The 10230-nt window shown below is 32.5% G+C and overlaps 1 pseudogene; it reads right to left on the reverse strand.

Annotated features, from left to right (window-relative positions):
- Positions 1-4117: 4117 nt before the first annotated feature.
- On the reverse strand, positions 4118-8491 carry LOC129869899 (uncharacterized; annotated as a pseudogene).
- Between the last annotated feature and the right edge of the window lie 1739 nt (positions 8492-10230).

A 10230-nucleotide genomic window follows, 5' to 3' on the forward strand; every position in this document is an offset into this window, starting at 1 on the left:
AGAATCAATTCTATAAGGATAAAGCAACTCTAGTTGATGTAATGGCCAAATACAAAATCAATAATGAATTTAATTTCAAGGTTAAAAGATCCGACAGTAAAAGGTATGCGCATATTCTGCATTTGGAAATTTTGATGTTGGATAGTATCCAACAGTATGTATCAGATACATATTACTATGTGTATCTGATACATTCTTAAAATAAAATAATTTTTCATGTCATGATACATCAAAACTCCATTTCTGCATTTGGAAATTTTGATGTTGGATAGTATCCAACAGTATGTATCAGATACATATTACTTTGTGTATCTGATACATTCTTAAAATAAAATAATTTTTCATGTCATGATACATCAAAACTCCATTTCTGCATTTGGAAATTTTGATGTTGGATAGTATCCAACAGTATGTATCAGATACATATTACTGTGTGTATCTGATACAATCTTAAAATAAAATAATTTTTCATGTCATGGTACATCAAAACTCCATTTCTGCATTTGGAAATTGTGATGTTGGATAGTATCCAACAGTATGTATCAGATACATATTACTGTCTGTGCATGATACATTCTTAAAATAAAATAATTTTTCATGTCATGATACATCAAAACTCCATTTCTGCATTTGGAAATTTTGATGTTGGATAGTATCCAACAATATGTATCAGATACATATTACTGTCTGTGCATGATACATTCTTAAAATAAAATAATTTTTCATGTCATGATACATCAAAACTACATTCCTATAACTCAGTTAAAAAATGATAATAATGCTGTCAGTATGTATCAGGTTCATAATACTCTATGTATCAGATGTTTTTTTTTAACAATATATACAAAGAAGCATGTATCAAGTACATGGGTTGACACACTTCCTATCAGTATGTCACTGTATTTGTTGATCTTATAAATGAAAAAATATTGATATGATACATGTCATTTTTTTTAATACAAATGCAGTTATGTGATAGTATGCCTTTCAGAAGGATGTTGTTGGAGAATGAAAGCTTCATGTTGGAAAAAAACGGATATATTCAAAGTTAGATATTTCAATAGTGAACATTCATGTGCACTGAGAGATAGGATTTTCAACAAAGTTCATGCTACAAAGGCTTTTGTTAGTGCATTCACAGCCCCTAAATTGGTTAATCATAAGAGAATTGTCACCTCTAATGATATACGAGAGGATATTAAATCAGCGTATGGAATTGATATTACCTATCAACAGGCATGGCGTTCAAAAGAGCATGCTTTGCAGATGTTAAGGGGAAAACCTGCTGATGGATATAAACAGCTGCCTGTATACATACATATTCTAAAAACCGTATATCCAAATTCGTACATAAGTATGCACAAGCCATCAACTGATGAGTTCATGTATTTGTTCATAGCGTTAAGGCCCTTGATGAGGGGGTTTCAGTTTTGTCGACCAGTAGTTGTTGTTGACGGTGCACATCTTGATGGACCTTATAAAGGGACGTTTGTATCAGCTAGCACACTTGATGGGGCAGGTATTACTTTCTTATACTGTTTCTTATTGAATAACACTGTGTCATCTCATTTTTCACGTTTGTTGTGATTCTGATGAATTCTAATAACTATTGTATCGCTATTATTAATTTATTAGGTTGCATATTGCCGTTGGCGTATGGTATTGTTGATACGGAAAATGATGCATCATGGACGTGGATTTTTCAGAATTTCAAGAATGCATTTGGAGAGAGGGACAATATGTGTGTTGTATCAGATAGGAACGAAAGCATAATCAAGAGTGTAAGCATGGTATTTCCCAATGTTCCTCATTTTGCATGCATATGGCATATATGGAAAAATGTGTGTACTAAATACAGAAGGAGCAAAGTTGTACTAAGTGACATCTTCTATTCAATGGCCAATGCATACCGAAAAGATGAAGTCGATAAATTAATGGCCAAGTTGAAAGAATCGATCAACGGGTGGCACAATATTTAAAAAATGCAGGATACGAAAAGTGGTCAAGGGTTCATGCCACTGTCAACAGGGGTAGAATGATGACTTCTAACATCGCAAAATGTATCAATGGATGTCTTGTTGAAGCACGAGAGCTGCCTATAATTGACTTTTTGGAGCAAACGAGAATGTTATTTGGTTCTTGGAACTACAAAAATAGAGAAATAGCATCTTATACAAAACATACCTTGGGTAGAAAATTCGAAGATATCCTAGTTTCAAACACGATCAAGTGTTCGAGAATGAAGGTACACGATACATACTTTCTGACGCATATATATTGATACATCAGTTCTGGTACATGATAGATACTTTCTGATACATACTTTCTGATACATATATATTGATACATCAGTTCTAATACATCATTTCTGTAATTGAATCATACTTTATGATACATATATGTGTTATTTATTTCTTGGTGGCTGATGATTCATCAGTTATGTATAACATGTGCTAATTAAATAATGAAACTTCAATTCTGATACATAAGTTCTACATTTGATACATAAGTTCTGATACATATATGTAAAGATTATTTTCCTTCAGTCTGATGATTAATCAGTTATGCATAAATTATTCTAATTATATACTGATACATCAGTGTAGATACATTATTAGTGTAGATGATACATAAGTACATTATTAGTGTAGATGATACATAAGTACTGACACATATAAACATAACATGTTTAAAATACATACTGATACATCAGTTCTGATATATCAGTTCTGATACATCATTTCTGTAATTGATACGTACTTTCTGATACATATATGTGAAATTTATTTCTTGCTGGCTGTTGATTCATCTGATATGTATATCCTGTGATAATTATTACCCTTTAACATCAGTTCTGATACATAGTTGTGTATGTGAGGAAGCAGTACTGATACATAAATTTGAAATATAATTTCTGCAGGTTGTTGCTTCATCAAAGTATCTTTATTCTGTTTACGAATTAGGTATAAGATACATTGTGTGTCTAGAGAGAAAAACATGCACTTGTGGTAGATTTCAACTAGACGAGATACCATGTCCACATGCAATTGCAGTGTTGAAGAGCAAGAACATTACTGACCTGCACCCATATTGTTCTGATTACTACAAACCAGAGGCGTTGGCAAATACTTATGAATTACCAATGGTTCCAATGCCAGATAAGAAAGACTGGACTACTCCGAAGGAAATTTTGGAAGAAATTGTGTTGCCGCCAATATACAAAAGGATGCCAGGAAGACCAAAGAAAGGAAGAAAAAAGTTCGCTAATGAGAAAATAACAAGTAGCACAAATTCTTGTGGACGTTGTGGCCACGAAGGCCACAACAGAAAGACTTGTAATTTCATTCCTAAATAGATATGATGTTTGTGGTATCTCGGTGTACATTCTAATTGAATCATAAAATAACATCTATTATTATAATTTATATTTGAGTTTGACACGTGACATAAATATAAAAATCTTTTAATGACAATTTTTTTATGTATCAAGATTAGAACATTTTATTGCTACAATTTTTTTTAAAATAAAATACAGGACGTCCATCGGTTCGCCATGACTTGGATTAATGACAAATCTCACATGGTTTATTTTTTGGATCGTTATTTTCCCAAACATAAACATTCTTGCATTTTCGACAACCATAATTACACAAAAGTTGTTGGTGATACATAAGATCCTATTTGATATAGGTTATAGATTATCATATGCAGTAAATCTTGATAAATATGAATCTGATACATAAGCAAGATGTATCATATACTTTAAATCTTGAGACATAGAATTCTTATGCAAAAAATTAATGTATCAGAATCATTAAATATTGAGAAATGAGAATCTGATACATGTGCATGATGTATCCTAATAAAAAAAAACTTGATTCATGTATCAGAATTCACAAAATGTGACACTTATGAATATTATACTCGATACAAGTTTGATACAGTATAATATAAAACATAAACTTAGAATTTATATTCCATTTTGACACCAGAGAAAAACATAGTAAATCTGAGGTATGGAAATATTAAAATATACTAAATCTGATACATTACAGTTTATGTATCAGATACATTGGAAGAATCAGAATCACCTAAAATGTTTATTATCAAAAAAAAATTATTGGACATCAATCAGTTCTCCTTGGTTTGGAGATATGTCTCTTCTTGGTTTTTTTGGATCGTCGTTATCGCTAACATAACCATCCATGGCCTTCTGACAACCATATCTCCATAAGAGTGCGGCATATCTTGAACGGAAGAATTCAGCGTTTAGTACGGTACTTGGAATAGAAATTCCATCACTAAGATATTCAGCAAACATGGCCAGGAAAACTCCACAATCCCTGCAAATAAAGGAATACAAGAATTTTAAAAAAAAGTAAAATTGACATATGAATGATTTAGGTATACATAGCCGATGTTAATACTCACAAGCTGCCACTTCCCTGTTGCGCAATTCCTTCAACATACTCAACTGCTAATGGGTGATGTGGTTCAAGCATATTACCGGTTGATTTTTCCTTGTATGAATCAAGAGACGACCAATCAGTACGTTCGTTGTTGTCAAAGAAACCACTGTCTTGCAGGTATGTTGGTAGCATTGCTGCTATCTTTTGGATCTCTTGGGAAGGGTTGCTACTTCTTCGTCTAGGCGATGAATCATACACACGTATCAACCTCTCTTTCAACACAACTACCGCAAGAACCCAATGAAAATCCATGTCGCAGTTTACTGGAATGTATACCTCATCTACCAAATGCCAGGGCAAACCGGCTGGTATTGAGAAACCTCTTATTATGTTCTTCACGGATCTCTCTTGATGAACTGTAACAGTGGACCTTGCCATATCTTCTTGTGTAGAAATATTAGGTGGAAGGTGATAGTAGCGTATGTGTGCATATTCGATGTAATTTTTGAAAATGCAATTTGTCGTTGTGTATCGATACTGATTGCTCAACTGCATCTTCGATTTCTTCCGAAGGTAGTAAAATATTACATCGATGTGCTGCACATTTTAAGAAAGTATTAGTTATATAACAACTAGCATCATGTATCAGATTATGTATGTATCAGATATATTTATCTATCTATGTATCAGATACATTAATATGTATGTATCAGGTAGTTATTATGAGTTGTATCATATTATTTATAATGAAATTTTTACCTCATCGTTCCAGCATCTGTCCGGCTGTGACATTAGGTAAAACCAGTTCTTATCTTTAGAAAATGCCACAACAAAGTCCATTTTTTCAAAGCCGAATGAAGAGCACTTAGATCTGTAATGATCCTCCTTCGAATTCCTGAATGGAAACTTGTAGTTTAATAACATAACAAATATAATACACAACTTGTATGGGTATAAGTTGAATATGTCATACTTACTTGTTGCCATGTGATTTTAGAAGTCCTTTATCTATCCATTGAGAGTAGTCTGTGACAACCTCGGAAGGGGGTTGATAGCATATACCAAAACCTTCAAAAGGGTGTGTCTGATGCGTAACATCTGACAAATTTTCCTTTCCCTTTTCACTCGACCCAAAGTTTGAAAGATACGGCGACTGTAAGATCTTCGAAGGAATCCTGCTTCTTCGAGATGGTGTCTTCGCATCGTCAGACAATACATTAGCTTTTGATGGAAGAGTGGTTGGTAGCTGGCTATCGCGTAATAGACATTCATCCTGAACTTGCTCATGACTAACAGCTGTCAATGGCATGGCTGGTAATGGAAGTCCGTATATTAGAGCATCTATCACATCCAGAGTTTCGGTCAAAAATGGTGCTGAAGTATTGGATTCTGATGTGCTTGGTTTGATTTTTTCTTTTTCAATCTCCTCAACTTGCTCTTCTACTTTGGCAGATTTATCATCAGCTACTCTTCCATCTTTCTTTCCAGTGTTCTACACGTAATGTATAACGTCATTAAAAAAAATAATGTTGACTTTATCTCAGTAAAGAATCTGATACATTACCTGTAATGTATCAGAATCAGCAATAAGCTGATCAGTATCTGCTCTTTGTGGTTCCATTTGGTGTGCTGATACATCCTTGACGGATAGTTCATCTTCCTGGAAACATAATAACATTTACTTATGATATAAATGTACTAAATGTCTAGATATATATATATATTTAAAGAGGTAGAGCTTATACAAAAAATATATATAGAATTAAATTATTCATCAATTTGTTTCTTATACATTACCTTTAATGTATCAGAATAAACTTGCTGATCAAATAATTCAGGAACATCTGCTAAAATGCTTTGTTCCGATATGTTGTCCACCTGATTTATCATGGTGGATGGTTCAAGTCCCTGAAAACATAATAACATTTACATTTGATACATGACAATGAAAAGTATCCAGAAGTTTAAAAGCATAAATATCAAATATTACATGATGTATGTACCTTAATATCTTCCTGGACATTAGATTTGTCATTTTTTGGGGGTGGGTCAGATTTATTTGCAAAATTGTGCACCTCCAATCCAGTAGGTGCTTCTTGTTGTTCAACCACATGGAATGATTGATCAAAATCATCTTTTTTAACTTGAGATGATGTGCCAGTCATTCGGTTCGCCATACTGTCGATGGCTTTCAAAAGATCAATGTGATTTGAATCCATTTTGTTCTCCAAACGCTTGAACTTCCGATCAACCTTGATACATGTATATGAAAAATTAGAATGTATCACCTAATTAAAAGTATATTGTACGTGATACATCTTAAAGTAATAACTTACGTATCTCTTTAGAGACTTCTTTATGGACTTCTTCAATGCTTTGAATTGCATATGAATAATTCGATCCGAATGACCGGAAGTTTCACCTCCTACAGCTGACTTCGCCCCTGGTACATTGTCAGGAGAAACAAGCTTTTCTGATTCCTTTGGTGACTTTGCCCCTGGTTCATTGTCAGGAGAAACAACATTTTCTGATTCATTTGGTGATAAGAAATCCTTGTGCATGTTGGCTGTTTCTACTTGAATTGGCTTTTTAGTAGGGGAAGTCTTCATTCTCTTGGAAGGAGGTGGAGAAGATGTCTCAGCGACATCCCTGGATCTCTTTAAAAATTCAGTGGGTGGTGTTGTTGAAAAGTCCTCAAATCCAGTGATTTCATGAGGTTTTCTGAAATTGACCTTGGCAGCCGATGTTGAATCTTCAGGTTTCTGTTGGCTGTCATGAACGACAATAGATTCCATTTCATGTTGAGATTGGACAATGTTGGAGCATTGATACTGCAAAAAAATTGAATAATTGATATATGTTAATGCTGATACATAAACATGATGTATCAGAAACATTAATCCTTCATACATGCTAAACTGATAGAAAAACAACATTATCTGATACATACATGCAGATGTATCATGAGATGTAATTCTTGATACATTATAATTTGATACATAAGATAGATTTTTCATGAGTTGTAAACACTGATAAATGAGTTTGCATGAGCTGTAAATACCTTTCTGATACATACCATTATATGTATCAGAAAGGTTATATAAAGTATATGTATAAGATACATTATATCTTGATACATTTATATCCTGATACATAAATATATGAGCTGATACATCTACCTTATGAATCAAATTATACTGTATCAAGGTCATGGATATATAATGTATCTTAAATTTTATGTATAATGAATCAGTGCATAAACGAATAATATTCAAAGCATGTACCTCACTGAAGATGGTAGACATGAAGGTCTCAAATTTTGGCTTCACGGCGACAACACGCCAGTTAAGAATTCTGGGAATTTTATTGCCCACTCTTACAGCAATTTCAGAGGGAACTTGAGATGCACATTCATATATCCAAACATTCAGAGCGTATGGCATGCCGCCTAGACGATACATTTGTTTGGCATTTGAAAACTCCTGACGCATTCCTTTTATCAATTTTGAATATGCTAATTTCCCCCATGGATATTGCTCATAACTACCATCTTCTACCATCTTGAAATCATCAACTGATATAGGTGCATCACCTAGTTGAGAAAAAACAAAAGTATGGATGAAATAGAGAATGGCCATCTGAACGGCATCTTCATTTGTTTTCCATCCTCCAACCAGAAAACGCTCAACAAAACGAGCTTTGTTAACCCCATTTTTGGCACCAGGAAAATATAAAGACAATAATCTACTTGCTTGATCATCAGAATACTTGAAGTCATTCATATTACCGGTGCATCGCAAACCAGTAATGATAGCAAAATCATTTATTGTAAATCGCAGTATATTACCCTACACATGACGAATGTGCAGTTCTTCTTTGTTTTTTTGGTCTACCTCAAGAAGTAAGAGGCATTTGATAATTTGCCCTTGAAAGTTGCAGTTTGGCATATCTAAGTAGTGACCAAATATAGATTGCCTAAATAACTTTATACCTTCTTCACCTATTGATGATTCAAAATCATCAAGAAAATTAGCCCTATATGCCGTTCCGAATCTCAATGGGTGTGACGGGATCTTCTTGATGACGTATTTCATTCCCTGCATTGACATAAAAATGGTTAAATACAACTTGAACTCTATACATGGATACGATGTATCATATGCATTAAGATATCTGATGCATAAGATGAGATTCTGATACATACAGAAGATGTATCAGAAACAATTATATATTATATTCTGATATATACATGTATATGTATCAGAATCATTAAAATTTGAAACAACAAAAAATGACACTTACACATGGTGTATCAGAAATAGTAAATTCCTAAAAAAATTGCATTTGAAAAATACATTATGTATCTGATACATAAATGTATATGTATCAGAATCATTAAAACTTGAAATAACAAATACTGAGGCTTAAAGATGATGAATCAGGATTAGTAATTCTCAAAAAATTTCATATGAAACATACATTATGTATCTGATACATAAATGTAGATGTATCAGAATCATTAAACTTGAAATAACATAAACAGAGACTTAAACATAATGTATCAGAAATAGTAAATCTCAAATAATTACATTTGAAAAATACATTATGTATCTGATACATAAATATATATGTATCATAGTCATTAAAAATTAAAACAACAGAAACTAAAACTTAACAATGATGTATCAGAAATAGAAAATCTCCAAAAAAAAATATATTTGAAATAGATAATATGTATCTGATACATAAATGTATATGTATCAGAATCATTAAAAATTAAAACAACAGACCCTTAAAGATGATGTATCAGAAATAAAAAACCTCCAAAAGATTTCCTTTTAAAAAGATATTATGTATCTCATACATAAATGATATGTATCAGAAACATTAAAACCTTCACAAAATTTTCATTCTAAAACAAAAAAACTTAATTGAACACATACCTTTGGGAGATTAGGGCGTGTTGTAACCCCTTCAATCTTTTTGACTATTTCATTGGGTGCATGTTTAACTGTAGCTTTTGACTTCAAATTCTCACGTAGCTTATTCATCACTGCTGGATCGTTACGATGTTTGGATCTAACTTCGTCGTAACCTTCCCAAGACGAATCAGACCCGGGAGAAACAAGAATTCGTTGATTTTTAGTGGACTGTTTGAGACCATGAACGGAATCCATATGTATAAGCTAAAGTATGAGAAACACAAATAGAAAGATTTACAGAAGAAAGCAAATGATAAAAAATTAGAAGATTTTTCAAAGATTTTCAGAAGAAATCAAAATATACAAATTTTAGGAGAAATCATATTGAATGAGGATGAATTAAAGTTCCATATAAGGAAAGATTGATACATTACCTTATTTGGAACCTTGAAATTGATTAACACTTAAAGAGTAACTAACTAACAAGAGCAAATTAGGGCAAGAATAGAGGAATAGGGCGGATGTATCAGTGACTTTTAGAGAGAGAAAGGAAAAGGAGGGAATTTGGAAATTTTTTGGTGTATATGGGAGTAAAAGTAAATATATTAGGGGAAGTTGTGTAAAAGGGTAATTTACCCATTTTTGTAATTATAGCATTGAGATAATGAAAGCTTTTAGTGTTAGGCAAAAACTTACCAAAGTAGGTATATTTATCGTAGGATATTGACAATGATAAAGGTGACTTAAGTCTCATACATTTTTATTAAATCAAGATTTCTTCTTTAAAAAAAGAAGCAGAAAGAAATTGAAAGATAAGACATCGCTAACGTTGATAAATAATTGAGTTAGTCAAAACACGTTATTCAAAAGATAATGATGCTTTTTGTAAGTATTTTTTT

Source organism: Solanum dulcamara, chromosome 10, assembly GCF_947179165.1.
Source record: "Solanum dulcamara chromosome 10, daSolDulc1.2, whole genome shotgun sequence".
NCBI lineage: Eukaryota > Viridiplantae > Streptophyta > Magnoliopsida > Solanales > Solanaceae > Solanum > Solanum dulcamara.